The following is a 17860-nucleotide window of genomic DNA, read 5'->3' as shown; positions in this document are numbered from 1 at the left end:
AACACTAACCCTAACACTAACACTAACTCTAACTCTAACAATAACACTAACACTAACACTAACCCTAAGACTAACACTAACTCTAACTCTAACACTAACACTAACACTAACACTAACACTAACTCTAACACTAACACTAACACTAACACTAACTCTAACTCTAACACTAACTCTAACTCTAACACTAACACTAACACTAACACTAACACTAACACTAACCCTAACACTAACACTAACACTAACCCTAACACTAACACTAACCCTAACCCTAACACTAACACTAACACTAACACTAACACTAACACTAACACTAACTCTAACACTAACACTTACACTAACACTAACACTAACATTATAACACTAACACTAACCCTAACACTAACCCTAACCCTAACACTAACACTAACACTAACCCTAACACTAACCCTAACACTAGCACTAACACTAACACTAACCTTAACACTAACACTAACACTAACACTAACCCTAACCCTAACCCTAACACTAACACTAACACTAACACTAGCACGAGCACGAGCACTAGCAATAACACTAACACTAACACTATAACACTAACCCTAACACTAACCCTAACACTAGCACTAACACTAACACTAACACTAACCCTAACACTAACACTAACACTAACACTAACCCTAACCCTAACCCTAACACTAGCACTAACACTAACACTAACACTAGCACTAACACTAACACTAACACTCACACTAACACTAGCACTAACCCTAACACTAACACCAACACTAACCCTAACACTAACACTAACACTATAACACTAACACTAACACTAACACTAACCCTAACACTAACACTAACCCTAACACTAACACTAACACTAACACTAACTAACTCTAACAATAACACTAACTCTAACTCTAACACTAACACTAACACTAACACTAACCCTAACACTAACTCTAACTCTAACACTAACACTAACACTAACACTAACACTAACACTAACCCTAACACTAACACTAACACTAACACTAACCCTAACCCTAACACTAACACAAACACTAACACTAACACTAACTCTAACACTAACACTTACACTAACACTAACATTATAACACTAACACTAACCCTAACACTAACCCTAACACTAACACTAACACTAACCCTAACACTAACCCTAACACTAACACTAACACTAACCTTAACACTAACACTAACACTAACCCTAACCCTAACCCTAACACTAACACTAACACTAACACTAACACTAGCACTAGCACGAGCACTAGCACTAACACTAACACTAACCCTAACACTAACACTAACACTAACACTAACCCTAACCCTAACCCTAACACTAGCACTAAACACTAACACTAACACTAGCACTAACACTAACACTAACACTAGAACTAACACTAACACTAACACTAACACTAACCCTAACACTAACACTAACCCTAACACTAACACTAACACTAACCCTAACCCTAACACTAGCACTAACACTAACACTAACACTAACACTAACACTAACACTAACACTATAACACTAACACTAACACTAACACTAACACTAATACTACAACACTATAACACTTTAACACTAACACTATCACTAACACTAACATTATAACACTAACACTAACCCTAACACTAACCCTAACCCTAACACTAACACTAACACTAACACTATAACACTAACCCTAACACTAACACTAACCCTAACCCTAACACTAGCACTAGCACTAACACTAACACTGACACTAACACTAACACTAACACTAACACTAACACTAACCCTAACACTAACCCTAACCTTAACCCTAGCACTAACACTAACACTAACACTAACCCTAACACTAGCTCTAACACTAACACTAACACTAACATTATAAAACTAACACTAACCCTAACACTAACCCTAACCCTAACACTAACACTAACACTAACCCTAACACTAACCCTAACACTAACACTAACACTAACCTTAACACTAACACTAACACTAACCCTAACCCTAACCCTAACACTAACACTAACACTAACACTAACACTAACACTAGCACTAGCACGAGCACTAGCACTAACACTAACACTAACCCTAACACTAACACTAACACTAACACTAAAAATAACCCTAACCCTAACCCTAACGCTAGCACTAAACACTAACACTAACACTAGCACTAACACTAACACTAACACTAGCACTAACACTAACACTAACACTAACATTAACACTAACACTAACACTAACCCTAACACTAACACTAACCCTAACACTAACACTAACCCTAACCCTAACACTAACACTAACACTAACACTAACACTAACACTAACACTAACACTAACACTAACACTAACACTATAACACTAACACTAACACTATAACACTATAACACTTTAACACTAACACTATCACTAACACTAACATTATAACACTAACACTAACCCTAACACTAACCCTAACACTAACACTAACACTATAACACTAACACTAACACTAACCCTAACACTAACACTAACCCTAACCCTAACACTAGCACTAGCACTAACACTAACACTGACACTAACACTAACACTAACACTAACACTAACACTAACACTAACACTAACACTAACACTAACCCTAACCCTAGCACTAACAATAACACTAACACTAACACTAACCCTAACACTAGCTCTAACACTAACACTAGCACTAACACTAACACTAGCACTAACACTAACACTAACACTAACACTAACACTAACACTATAACACTATAACACTAACACTAACACTAACACTATAACACTATAACACTAACCCTAACCCTAACACTAGCACTAACACTAACACTAACACTAACCCTAACACTAACACTAACACTAACACTAACACTAACACTAACCCTAACACTAACACTAACCCTAACACTAACACTAACACTAACACTAACTAACTCTAACAATAACACTAACTCTAACTCTAACACTAACACTAACACTAACACTAACCCTAACACTAACTCTAACTCTAACACTAACACTAACACTAACACTAACACTAACCCTAACACTAACACTAACACTAACCCTAACCCTAACACTAACACAAACACTAACACTAACACTAACTCTAACACTAACACTTACACTAACACTAACATTATAACACTAACACTAACCCTAACACTAACCCTAACCCTAACACTAACACTAACACTAACCCTAACACTAACCCTAACACTAACACTAACACTAACCTTAACACTAACACTAACACTAACCCTAACCCTAACCCTAACACTAACACTAACACTAACACTAGCACTAGCACGAGCACTAGCACTAACACTAACACTAACCCTAACACTAACACTAACACTAACACTAACCCTAACCCTAACCCTAACACTAGCACTAAACACTAACACTAACACTAGCACTAACACTAACACTAACACTAGAACTAACACTAACACTAACACTAACACTAACCCTAACACTAACACTAACCCTAACACTAACACTAACACTAACCCTAACCCTAACACTAGCACTAACACTAACACTAACACTAACACTAACACTAACACTATAACACTAACACTAACACTAACACTAACACTAATACTACAACACTATAACACTTTAACACTAACACTATCACTAACACTAACATTATAACACTAACACTAACCCTAACACTAACCCTAACCCTAACACTAACACTAACACTAACACTAACACTAACACTATAACACTAACCCTAACACTAACACTAACCCTAACCCTAACACTAGCACTAGCACTAACACTAACACTGACACTAACACTAACACTAACACTAACACTAACACTAACACTAACCCTAACACTAACCCTAACCTTAACCCTAGCACTAACACTAACACTAACACTAACCCTAACACTAGCTCTAACACTAACACTAACACTAACATTATAACACTAACCCTAACACTAACCCTAACCCTAACACTAACACTAACACTAACCCTAACACTAACCCTAACACTAACACTAACACTAACACTAACACTAACCTTAACACTAACACTAACACTAACCCTAACCCTAACCCTAACACTAACACTAACACTAACACTAACACTAACACTAGCACTAGCACGAGCACTAGCACTAACACTAACACTAACCCTAACACTAACACTAACACTAACACTAAAAATAACCCTAACCCTAACCCTAACGCTAGCACTAAACACTAACACTAACACTAGCACTAACACTAACACTAACACTAGCACTAACACTAACACTAACACTAACATTAACACTAACACTAACACTAACCCTAACACTAACACTAACCCTAACACTAACACTAACACTAACACTAACCCTAACCCTAACACTAACACTAACACTAACACTAACACTAACACTAACACTATAACACTAACACTAACACTATAACACTATAACACTTTAACACTAACACTATCACTAACACTAACATTATAACACTAACACTAACCCTAACACTAACCCTAACACTAACACTAACACTATAACACTAACACTAACACTAACCCTAACACTAACACTAACCCTAACCCTAACACTAGCACTAGCACTAACACTAACACTGACACTAACACTAACACTAACACTAACACTAACACTAACACTAACACTAACACTAACACTAACACTAACACTAACCCTAACCCTAGCACTAACAATAACACTAACACTAACACTAACCCTAACACTAGCTCTAACACTAACACTAACACTAGCACTAACACTAACACTAGCACTAACACTAACACTAACACTAACACTAACACTAACACTATAACACTATAACACTAACACTAACACTAACACTAACACTAACACTATAACACTATAACACTAACCCTAACCCTAACACTAGCACTAACACTAACACTAACACTAACCCTAACACTAACACTAACACTAACACTAACACTAACCCTAACCCTAACCCTAACACTAGCACTAAACACTAACACTAACACTAACACTAGCACTAACACTAACACTAACACTAGCACTAACACTAACACTAACACTAACACTAACCCTAACACTAACACTAACCCTAACACTAACACTATTACTAACCCTAACCCTAACACTAGCACTAACACTAACACTAACACTAACACTAGCACTAACACTAACACTAACACTAACACTAACACTAACACTATAACACTAACACTAACACTAACACTAATACTATAACACTATAACACTTTAACACTAACACTAACATTATAACACTAACACTAACCCTAGCACTAACCCTAACCCTAACACTAACACTAACACTATAACACTAACACTAACACTAACCCTAACACTAACACTAACCCTAACCCTAACACTAGCACTAGCACTAACACTAACACTAACACTAACACTAACCCTAACACTAACCCTAACCCTAACCCTAGCACTAACACTAACACTAACACTAACCCTAACACTAGCTCTAACACTAACACTAACACTAACACTAACACTATAACACTAACACTAACACCAACACCAACACTAACACTATAAGACTACACTAACACTAACACTAACATTATAACACTAACACTAACCCTAACACTAACCCTAACCCTAACCCTAGCACTAACACTAACACTAACACTAACCCTAACACTAACCCTAACACTAGCACTAACACTAACACTAACACTAACCCTGACACTAACCCTAACACTAACACTAACACTAACACTATAACACTATAACACTAACACTAACCCTAACACTAACACTAACCCTAACACTGACACTAACACTAACACTAACCTTAACCTTAACACTAACACTAACGCTAACCCTAACACTAACACTAACACTAACACTAGCACGAGCACGAGCACTAGCACTAACACTAACACTATAACACTAACCCTAACACTAACCCTAACACTAGCACTAACACTAACACTAACCCTAACACTAACACTAACACTAACCCTAACCCTAACACTAGCACTAACACTAACACTAACACTAGCACTAACACTAACACTAACACTAACACTAACACTCACACTAACACTAGCACTAACCCTAACACTAACACCAACACTAACCCTAACACTAACACTAACACTAACACTATAACACTAACACTAACACTAACACTAACCCTAACACTATAACTAACCCTAACACTAACACTAACACTAACACTAACACTAACACTAACACTAACTAACTCTAACAATAACACTAACACAAACACTAACCCTAACACTAACAATAACTCTAACTCTAACACTAACACTAACACTAACACTAACACTAACCCTAACACTAACACTAACACTAACCCTAACACTAACACTAACCCTAACCCTAACACTAACACTAACACAAACACTAACCCTAACACTAACACTAACCCTAACACTAACACTAACACTAACACTAACCCTAACACTAACCCTAACACTAACACTAACACTAACCTTAACACTAACACTAACCCTAACCCTAACCCTAACACTAACATTAACACTAACACTAACACTAGCACTAGCACGAGCACTAGCACTAACACTAACACTAACCCTAACACTAACACTAACACTAACACTAACACTAACCCTAACCCTAACCCTAACACTAGCACTAAACACTAACACTAACACTAACACTAACCCTAACACTAACACTAACCCTAACACTAACACTAACACTAACCCTAACCCTAACACTAGCACTAACACTAACACTAACACTAACACTAACACTAACCCTAACACTAACACTAACCCTAACACTAACACTAACACTAACACTAACACTAACCCTAACACTAACACTAACCCTAACACTAACACTAACACTAACCCTAACCCTAACACTAGCACTAACACTAACATTAACACTAACACTAACACTAGCACTAGCACGAGCACTAGCACTAACACTAACACTAACCCTAACACTAACACTAACACTAACACTAACACTAACCCTAACCCTAACCCTAACACTAGCACTAAACACTAACACTAACACTAACACTAACCCTAACACTAACACTAACCCTAACACTAACACTAACACTAACCCTAACCCTAACACTAGCACTAACACTAACACTAACCCTAACACTAACCCTAACCCTAACCCTAGCACTAACACTAACACTAACACTAACCCTAACACTAACCCTAACACTAGCACTAACACTAACACTAACACTAACCCTGACACTAACCCTAACACTAACACTAACACTAACACTATAACACTATAACACTAACACTAACCCTAACACTAACACTAACCCTAACACTGACACTAACACTAACACTAACCTTAACCTTAACACTAACACTAACGCTAACCCTAACACTAACACTAACACTAACACTAGCACGAGCACGAGCACTAGCACTAACACTAACACTATAACACTAACCCTAACACTAACCCTAACACTAGCACTAACACTAACACTAACCCTAACACTAACACTAACACTAACCCTAACCCTAACACTAGCACTAACACTAACACTAACACTAGCACTAACACTAACACTAACACTAACACTAACACTCACACTAACACTAGCACTAACCCTAACACTAACACCAACACTAACCCTAACACTAACACTAACACTATAACACTAACACTAACACTAACACTAACCCTAACACTATAACTAACCCTAACACTAACACTAACACTAACACTAACACTAACACTAACACTAACTAACTCTAACAATAACACTAACACAAACACTAACCCTAACACTAACAATAACTCTAACTCTAACACTAACACTAACACTAACACTAACACTAACCCTAACACTAACACTAACACTAACCCTAACACTAACACTAACCCTAACCCTAACACTAACACTAACACAAACACTAACCCTAACACTAACACTAACCCTAACACTAACACTAACACTAACACTAACCCTAACACTAACCCTAACACTAACACTAACACTAACCTTAACACTAACACTAACCCTAACCCTAACCCTAACACTAACATTAACACTAACACTAACACTAGCACTAGCACGAGCACTAGCACTAACACTAACACTAACCCTAACACTAACACTAACACTAACACTAACACTAACCCTAACCCTAACCCTAACACTAGCACTAAACACTAACACTAACACTAACACTAACCCTAACACTAACACTAACCCTAACACTAACACTAACACTAACCCTAACCCTAACACTAGCACTAACACTAACACTAACACTAACACTAACACTAACACTAACACTAACACTAACACTATAACACTAACACTAACACTAACACTAATACTATAACACTATAACACTTTAACACTATCACTAACACTAACATTATAACACTAACACTAACCCTAACACTAACCCTAACCCTAACACTAACACTAACACTATAACACTAACACTAACACTAACCCTAACACTAACACTAACCCTAACCCTAACACTAGCACTAGCACTAACACTAACACTGACACTAACACTAACACTAACACTAACACTAACACTAACACTAACACTAACACTAACACTAACCCTAACCCTAACCTTAACCCTAGCACTAACACTAACACTAACACTAACACTAACACTAACACTAACCCTAACACTAGCTCTAACACTAACACTAACACTAACACTAACATTATAACACTAACACTAACCCTAACACTAACCCTAACCCTAACCCTAACCCTAACACTAACACTAACACTAACCCTAAAACTAACCCTAACACTAACACTAACACTAACCTTAACACTAACACTAACACTAACCCTAACCCTAACCCTAACACTAACACTAACACTAACACTAACACTAACACTAACACTAGCACTAGCACGAGCACTAGCACTAACACTAACACTAACCCTAACACTAACACTAACACTAACACTAAAAATAACCCTTACCCTAACACTAGCACTAAACACTAACACTAACACTAGCACTAACACTAACACTAACACTAACACTAACAGTAACACTAATACTAACACTAACACTAACATTATAACACTAACACTAACCCTAACACTAACACTAACACTAACACTAAAAATAACCCTTACCCTAACACTAGCACTAAACACTAACACTAGCACTAACACTAACACTAACACTAACACTAACACTAACACTAACATTAACACTAACACTAACACTAACACTAACACTAACATTATAACACTAACACTAACCCTAACACTAACCCTAACCCTAACACTAACACTAACACTAACCTAACACTAACCCTAACACTAACACTAACACTAACCTTAACACTAACACTAACCCTAACCCTAACCCTAACACTAACACTAACACTAACACTAAAAATAACCCTTACCCTAACACTAGCACTAAACACTAACACTAACACTAGCACTAACACTAACACTAACACTAACACTAACACTAACACTAACACTAACATTAACACTAACACTAACACTAACACTAACACTAACATTATAACACTAACACTAACCCTAACACTAACCCTAACCCTAACACTAACACTAACACTAACACTAACCTAACACTAACCCTAACACTAACACTAACACTAACCTTAACACTAACACTAACCCTAACCCTAACCCTAACACTAACACTAACACTAACACTAGCACTAGCACTAGCACGAGCACTAACACTAACACTAACACTAACACTAACACTAACCCTAACCCTAACCCTAACACTAGCACTAAACACTAACACTAACACTAGCACTAACACTAACACTAACACTAGCACTAACACTAACACTAACACTAACACTAACACTAACACTAACACTAACACTAACACTAACCCTAACACTAACACTAACACTAACCCTAACCCTAACACTAGCACTAACACTAACACTAACACTAACACTAACACTAACACTAACACTAGCACTAAACACTAACACTAACACTAGCACTAACACTAACATTATAACACTAACACTAACCCTAACACTAACCCTAACCCTAACACTAACACTAACACTAACACTAACACTATAACACTAACACTAACCCTAACACTAACACTAACCCTAACCCTAACACTAGCACTAGCACTAACACTAACACTGACACTAACACTAACACTAACACTAACACTAACACTAACCCTAACACTAACCCTAACCTTAACCCTAGCACTAACACTAACTCTAACAATAACACTAACCCTAACACTAACACTAACACTAACACTAACACTAACCCTAACACTAACCCTAACACTAACACTAACACTAACCTTAACACTAACACTAACCCTAACACTAACACTAACACTAACACTAAAAATAACCCTAACCCTAACCCTAACACTAACACTAACACTAGCTCTAACACTAACACTAACACTAACACTAACATTATAACACTAACACTAACCCTAACACTAACCCTAACACTAACACTAGCACTAACACTAACACTAACACTAGCACTAACACTAACACTAACACTAACATTAACACTAACACTAACACTAACCCTAACACTAACACTAACACTAACCCTAACCCTAACACTAACACTAACACTAACACTAACACTATAACACTAACACTAACACTATAACACTATAACACTTTAACACTAACACTATCACCAACACTAACATTATAACACTAACACTAACCCTAACACTAACCCTAACACTAACACTAACACTATAACACTAACACTAACACTAACCCTAACACTAACACTAACCCTAACCCTAACACTAGCACTAGCACTAACACTAACACTGACACTAACACTAACACTAACACTAACACTAACACTAACACTAACACTAACCCTAACCCTAACCCTAGCACTAACACTAACACTAACACTAACACTAACACTAACCCTAACACTAGCTCTAACACTAACACTAACACTAGCACTAACACTAACACTAACACTAACACTAACACTATAACACTAACACTAACACTAACACTATAACACTATAACACTAACCCTAACCCTAACACTAGCACTAACACTAACACTAACACTAACACTAACCCTAACACTAGCACTAACACTAACACTAACACTAACCCTAACCCTAACCCTAACACTAGCACTAAACACTAACACTAACACTAGCACTAACACTTACCCTAACACTAGCACTAACACTAACACTAACACTAACACTAACACTAACACTAACCCTAACACTAACACTAACCCTAACACTAACACTATTACTAACCCTAACCCTAACACTAGCACTAACACTAACACTAACACTAACACTAGCACTAACACTAACACTAGCACTAACACTAACACTAACACTAACACTAACACTATAACACTAACACTAACACTAATACTATAACACTATAACACTTTAACACTAACACTAACACTAACACTAACATTATAACACTAACACTAACCCTAACACTAACCCTAACCCTAACACTAACACTAACACTATAACACTAACACTAACACTAACACTAACCCTAACACTAACACTAACCCTAACCCTAACACTAGCACTAGCACTAACACTAACACTAACACTAACACTAACACTAACACTAACACTAACACTAACCCTAACCCTAACCCTAACCCTAACCCTAGCACTATCACTAACACTAACACTAACCCTAACACTAGCTCTAACACTAACACTAACACTAACACTAACACTATAACACTAACACTAACACCAACACCAACACTAACACTATAAGACTATAACACTATAACAGTAACTCTAACACTAACACTTACACTAACACTAACACTAACATTATAACACTAACACTAACCCTAACACTAACCCTAACCCTAACACTAACACTAACACTAACCCTGACACTAACCCTAACACTAGCACTAACACTAACACTTACACTAACCCTGACACTAACCCTAACACTAACACTAACACTAACACTATAACACTATAACACTAACACTAACCCTAACACTAACACTAACCCTAACACTGACACTAACACTAACACTAACACTAACACTAACACTATAACACTAACACTAACACTAACACTAACACTAACACTATAACACTATAACACTATAACACTAACACTAACCCTAACACTAACACTAACACTATAACACTATAACACTATAACACTATAACACTATAACACTAACCCTAACACTAACACTAACACTAGCACTAGCACTAGCACTAACACTAACACTAACACTAACACTAGCACTAGCACTAACACTAACACTAACACTAGCACTAGCACTAGCACTAACACTAACAATAACACTAACACTAACACTAACACTATAACACTATAACACTATAACACTAACACTAACACTAACACTAACACTATAACACTATAACACTAACTCTAACACTAACACTTACACTAACACTAACACTAACATTATAACACTAACACTAACCCTAACACTAACCCTAACCCTAACACTTACACTAACACTAACCCTGACACTAACCCTAACACTAGCACTAACACTAACACTAACACTAACCCTGACACCAACCCTAACACTAACACTATAACACTATAACACTAACACTAACCCTAACACTAACACTAACCCTAACACTGACACTAACACTAACACTAACACTAACACTAACACTATAACACTATAACACTAACACTAACACTAACACTATAACACTAACACTAACACTAACACTAACACTATAACACTATAACACTATAACACTAACACTAACACTAACACTATAACACTATAACACTATAACACTATAACACTAACACTAACCATAACACTATAACACTAACACTAACACTAACACTATAACACTATAACACTATAACACTAACACTAACACTATAACACTATAACACTATAACACTAACACTAACACTAACACTAACACTATAACACTATAACACTATAACACTAACACTAACACTAACACTAACACTAACACTATAACACTATAACACTAACACTAACACTAACACTATAACACTATAACACAATAACACTAACACTTACACTAACCCTAACACTAACACTAACACTATAACACTATAACACTATAACACTAACACTAACACTAACACTAACCCTAACACTATAACACTAACACTAACACTAACACTAACACTAACACTAACACACTAACACTAACACTAACACTATAACACTATAACACTAACACTAACACTAACACTATAACACTATAACACTATAACACTAACACTAACACTAACACTATAACACTATAACACTATAACACTAACACTAACACTAACACTAACACTATAACACTATAACACTAACACTAACACTAACACTAACACTATAACACTATAACACAATAACACTAACACTTACACTAACCCTAACACTAACACTAACACTATAACACTATAACACTATAACACTAACACTAACACTAACACTAACCCTAACCCTAACCCTAACACTAACACTAACACTAGCACTAGCACGAGCACGAGCACTAACACTAACACTAACACTAACACTATAACACTAACACTAACCCTAACACTAACCCTAACCCTAACACTAGCACTAACACTAACACTAACACTAACCCTAACCCTAACCCTAACCCTAACCCTTACACTAACACTAACACTAACCCTAACACTAACACTAACACTAACACTAACCCTAACCCTAACCCTAACCCTAACACTAACACTAACACTAGCACTAGCACTAGCACTAACACTAACACTAGCACTAGCACTAGCACTAACACTAACACTAACACTAACACTAGCACTAGCACTAACACTAACACTAACACTAGCACTAGCACTAGCACTAACACTAACACTAACACTAACACTAACACTAACACTATAACACTATAACACTATAACACTAACACTAACACTAACACTAACACTATAACACTATAACACTAACTCTAACACTAACACTTACACTAACACTAACACTAACATTATAACACTAACACTAACCCTAACACTAACCCTAACCCTAACACTAACACTAACACTAACACTAACCCTGACACTAACCCTAACACTAGCACTAACACTAACACTAACACTAACCCTGACACCAACCCTAACACTAACACTATAACACTATAACACTAACACTAACCCTAACACTAACACTAACCCTAACACTGACACTAACACTAACACTAACACTAACACTAACACTATAACACTATAACACTAACACTAACACTAACACTAACACTATAACACTAACACTAACACTAACACTAACACTATAACACTATAACACTATAACACTAACACTAACACTAACACTATAACACTATAACACTATAACACTATAACACTAACACTAACCATAACACTATAACACTAACACTAACACTAACACTATAACACTATAACACTATAACACTAACACTAACACTATAACACTATAACACTATAACACTAACACTAACACTAACACTAACACTATAACACTATAACACTATAACACTAACACTAACACTAACACTAACACTAACACTATAACACTATAACACTAACACTAACACTAACACTATAACACTATAACACAATAACACTAACACTAACACTTACACTAACCCTAACACTAACACTAACACTATAACACTATAACACTATAACACTAACACTAACACTAACACTAACCCTAACACTATAACACTAACACTAACACTAACACTAACACTAACACTAACACACTAACACTAACACTAACACTATAACACTATAACACTAACACTAACACTAACACTATAACACTATAACACTATAACACTAACACTAACACTAACACTATAACACTATAACACTATAACACTAACACTAACACTAACACTAACACTATAACACTATAACACTAACACTAACACTAACACTAACACTATAACACTATAACACAATAACACTAACACTTACACTAACCCTAACACTAACACTAACACTATAACACTATAACACTATAACACTAACACTAACACTAACACTAACCCTAACACTATAACACTAACACTAACACTAACACACTAACACTAACACTAACACTATAACACTATAACACTAACACTAACACTAACACTATAACACTATAACACTAACACTAACACTAACACTATAACACTATAACACTATAACACTAACACTAACACTAACACTAACACTATAACACTATAACACTAACACTAACACTAACACTAACACTAACACTATAACACTATAACACAATAACACTAACACTTACACTAACCCTAACACTAACACTAACACTATAACACTATAACACTATAACACTAACACTAACACTAACACTAACCCTAACACTATAACACTAACACTAACACTAACACTAACACACTAACACTAACATTAGTGTTAGTGTTATAGTGTTATAGTGTTATAGTGTTAGGGTTAGTGTTAGTGTTATAGTGTTATAGTGTTATAGTGTTAGTGTTAGTGTTAGTGTTAGTGTTAGTGTTAGTGTTATAGGGCTCTTAGTGTTAGTGTTAGTGTTATAGTTTTAGGGTTATTGTTAGTGTTATAGTGTTATAGTGTTATAGTGTTAGTGTTAGTGTTAGTGTTATAGTGTTATAGTGTTATAGTGTTAGTGTTAGTGTTAGTGTTAGTGTTAGTGTTAGTGTTATAGTGTTAGTGTTAGTGTTAGTGTTAGGGTTAGTGTTAGTGTTATAGTGTTATAGTGTTAGTGTTAGTGTTAGTGTTATAGTCTTATAGTGTTAGTGTTAGTGTTAGTTTTAGTGTTAGTGTTATAGTGTTATAGTGTTAGTGTTAGTGTTAGTGTTAGTGTTATAGTGTTAGTGTTAGTGTTAGTGTTAGGGTTAGTGTTAGTGTTATAGTGTTATAGTGTTATAGTGTTAGTGTTAGTGTTAGTGTTAGTGTTAGTGTTATAGTGTTATAGTGTTAGTGTTAGTGTTAGTGTCGGTGTTAGGGTTAGTGTTAGTGTTAGGGTTAGTGTTAGTGTTAGGGTTAGTGTCAGGGTTAGTGTTAGTGTTAGTGTTAGTGCTAGTGTTAGGGTTAGTGTCAGGGTTAGTGTTAGTGTTAGTGTTAGGGTTAGGGTTAGTGTTAGGGTTAGTGTTAGTGTTATAATGTTAGTGTTAGTGTAAGTGTTAGTGTTAGAGTTAGTGTTAGTGTTAGTGTTAGTGTTATAGTGTTAGTGTTAGTGTTAGTGCTAGTGTTAGTGTTAGGGTTAGTGTTAGTGTTAGTGTTAGGGTTAGGGTTAGTGTTAGGGTTAGGGTTAGTGTTAGTGTTAGGGTTAGTGTTAGTGTTAGTGTTAGTGTTAGTGTTAGTGTTAGAGTTAGAGTTAGAGCTAGTGTTAGTGTTAGGGTTAGTGTTAGTGTTAGTGTTAGAGTTAGAGTTAGTGTTAGGGTTAGTGTTAGTGTTAGTGTTAGTGCTAGTGCTAGTGTTAGTGTTAGTGTTAGTGTTAGGGTTAGGGTTAGGGTTAGGGTCAGGGTTAGTGTTAGTGTTAGGGTTAGTGTTAGTGTTAGGGTTAGTGTTAGTGTTAGTGTTAGTGTTAGTGTTATAGTGTTAGTGTTAGTGTTAGGGTTAGTGTTAGTGTTATAGTGTTAGTGTTAGTGTTATAGTGTTATAGTGTTATAGTGTTAGTGTTGGTGTTGGTGTTAGTGTTAGTGTTAGTGTTATAGTGTTATAGTGTTATAGTGTTAGTGTTAGTGTTAGTGTTATAGTGATATAGTGTTATAGTGTTAGTGTTAGTGTTAGGGTTAGTGTAAGTGTTAGTGTTATTGTGTTATAGTGTTATAGTGTTAGTGTTAGTGTTAGTGTTAGTGTTATAGTGTTATAGTGTTAGTGTTAGTGTTAGTGTTAGTGTTATAGTGTTATAGTGTTATAGTGTTAGTGTTAGTCTTAGTGTTATAGTGTTATAGTGTTATAGTGTTAGTGTTAGTGTTAGTGTTATAGTGTTATAGTGTTAGTGTTAGTGTTAGTGTGTTAGTGTTAGTGTTAGTGTTAGTGTTATAGTGTTAGGGTTAGTGTTAGTGTTAGTGTTAGTGTTATAGTGTTATAGTGTTATAGTGTTAGTGTTAGTGTTAGGGTTAGTGTAAGTGTTAGTGTTATTGTGTTATAGTGTTATAGTGTTAGTGTTAGTGTTAGTGTTAGTGTTATAGTGTTATAGTGTTAGTGTTAGTGTTAGTGTTATAGTGATATTATAGTGTTATAGTGTTAGTGTTAGTGTTAGTGTGTTAGTGTTAGTGTTAGTGTTAGTGTTATAGTGTTAGGGTTAGTGTTAGTGTTAGTGTTAGTGTTATAGTGTTATAGTGTTATAGTGTTAGTGTTAGTGTTAGGGTTAGTGTAAGTGTTAGTGTTATTGTGTTATAGTGTTATAGTGTTAGTGTTAGTGTTAGTGTTAGTGTTAGTGTTAGTGTTATAGTGTTATAGTGTTAGTGTTAGTGTTAGTGTTAGTGTTATAGTGTTATAGTGTTAGTGTTAGTGTTAGTTTTAGTGTTAGTGTTATAGTGTTATAGTGTTAGTGTTAGTGTTAGTGTTAGTGTTATAGTGTTAGTGTTAGTGTTAGTGTTAGGGTTAGTGTTAGTGTTATAGTGTTATAGTGTTATAGTGTTAGTGTTAGTGTTAGTGTTAGTGTTATAGTGTTATAGTGTTAGTGTTAGTGTTAGTGTCAGTGTTAGGGTTAGTGTTAGTGTTAGGGTTAGTGTTAGTGTTAGGGTTAGTGTCAGGGTTAGTGTTAGTGTTAGTGTTAGTGCTAGTGTTAGGGTTAGTGTCAGGGTTAGTGTTAGTGTTAGTGTTAGGGTTAGGGTTAGTGTTAGGGTTAGT

The sequence above is a fragment of the Eucyclogobius newberryi genome, unplaced genomic scaffold, assembly GCF_026437365.1.
Source record: "Eucyclogobius newberryi isolate DKJ021-1_F unplaced genomic scaffold, fEucNew1.0.hap1 SCAF_18, whole genome shotgun sequence".
Classification (NCBI taxonomy): Eukaryota; Metazoa; Chordata; class Actinopteri; order Gobiiformes; family Gobiidae; genus Eucyclogobius; species Eucyclogobius newberryi.
The sequence above is the reverse complement of the archived record's forward strand: the minus strand, read 5'-3'. Positions refer to the sequence as shown.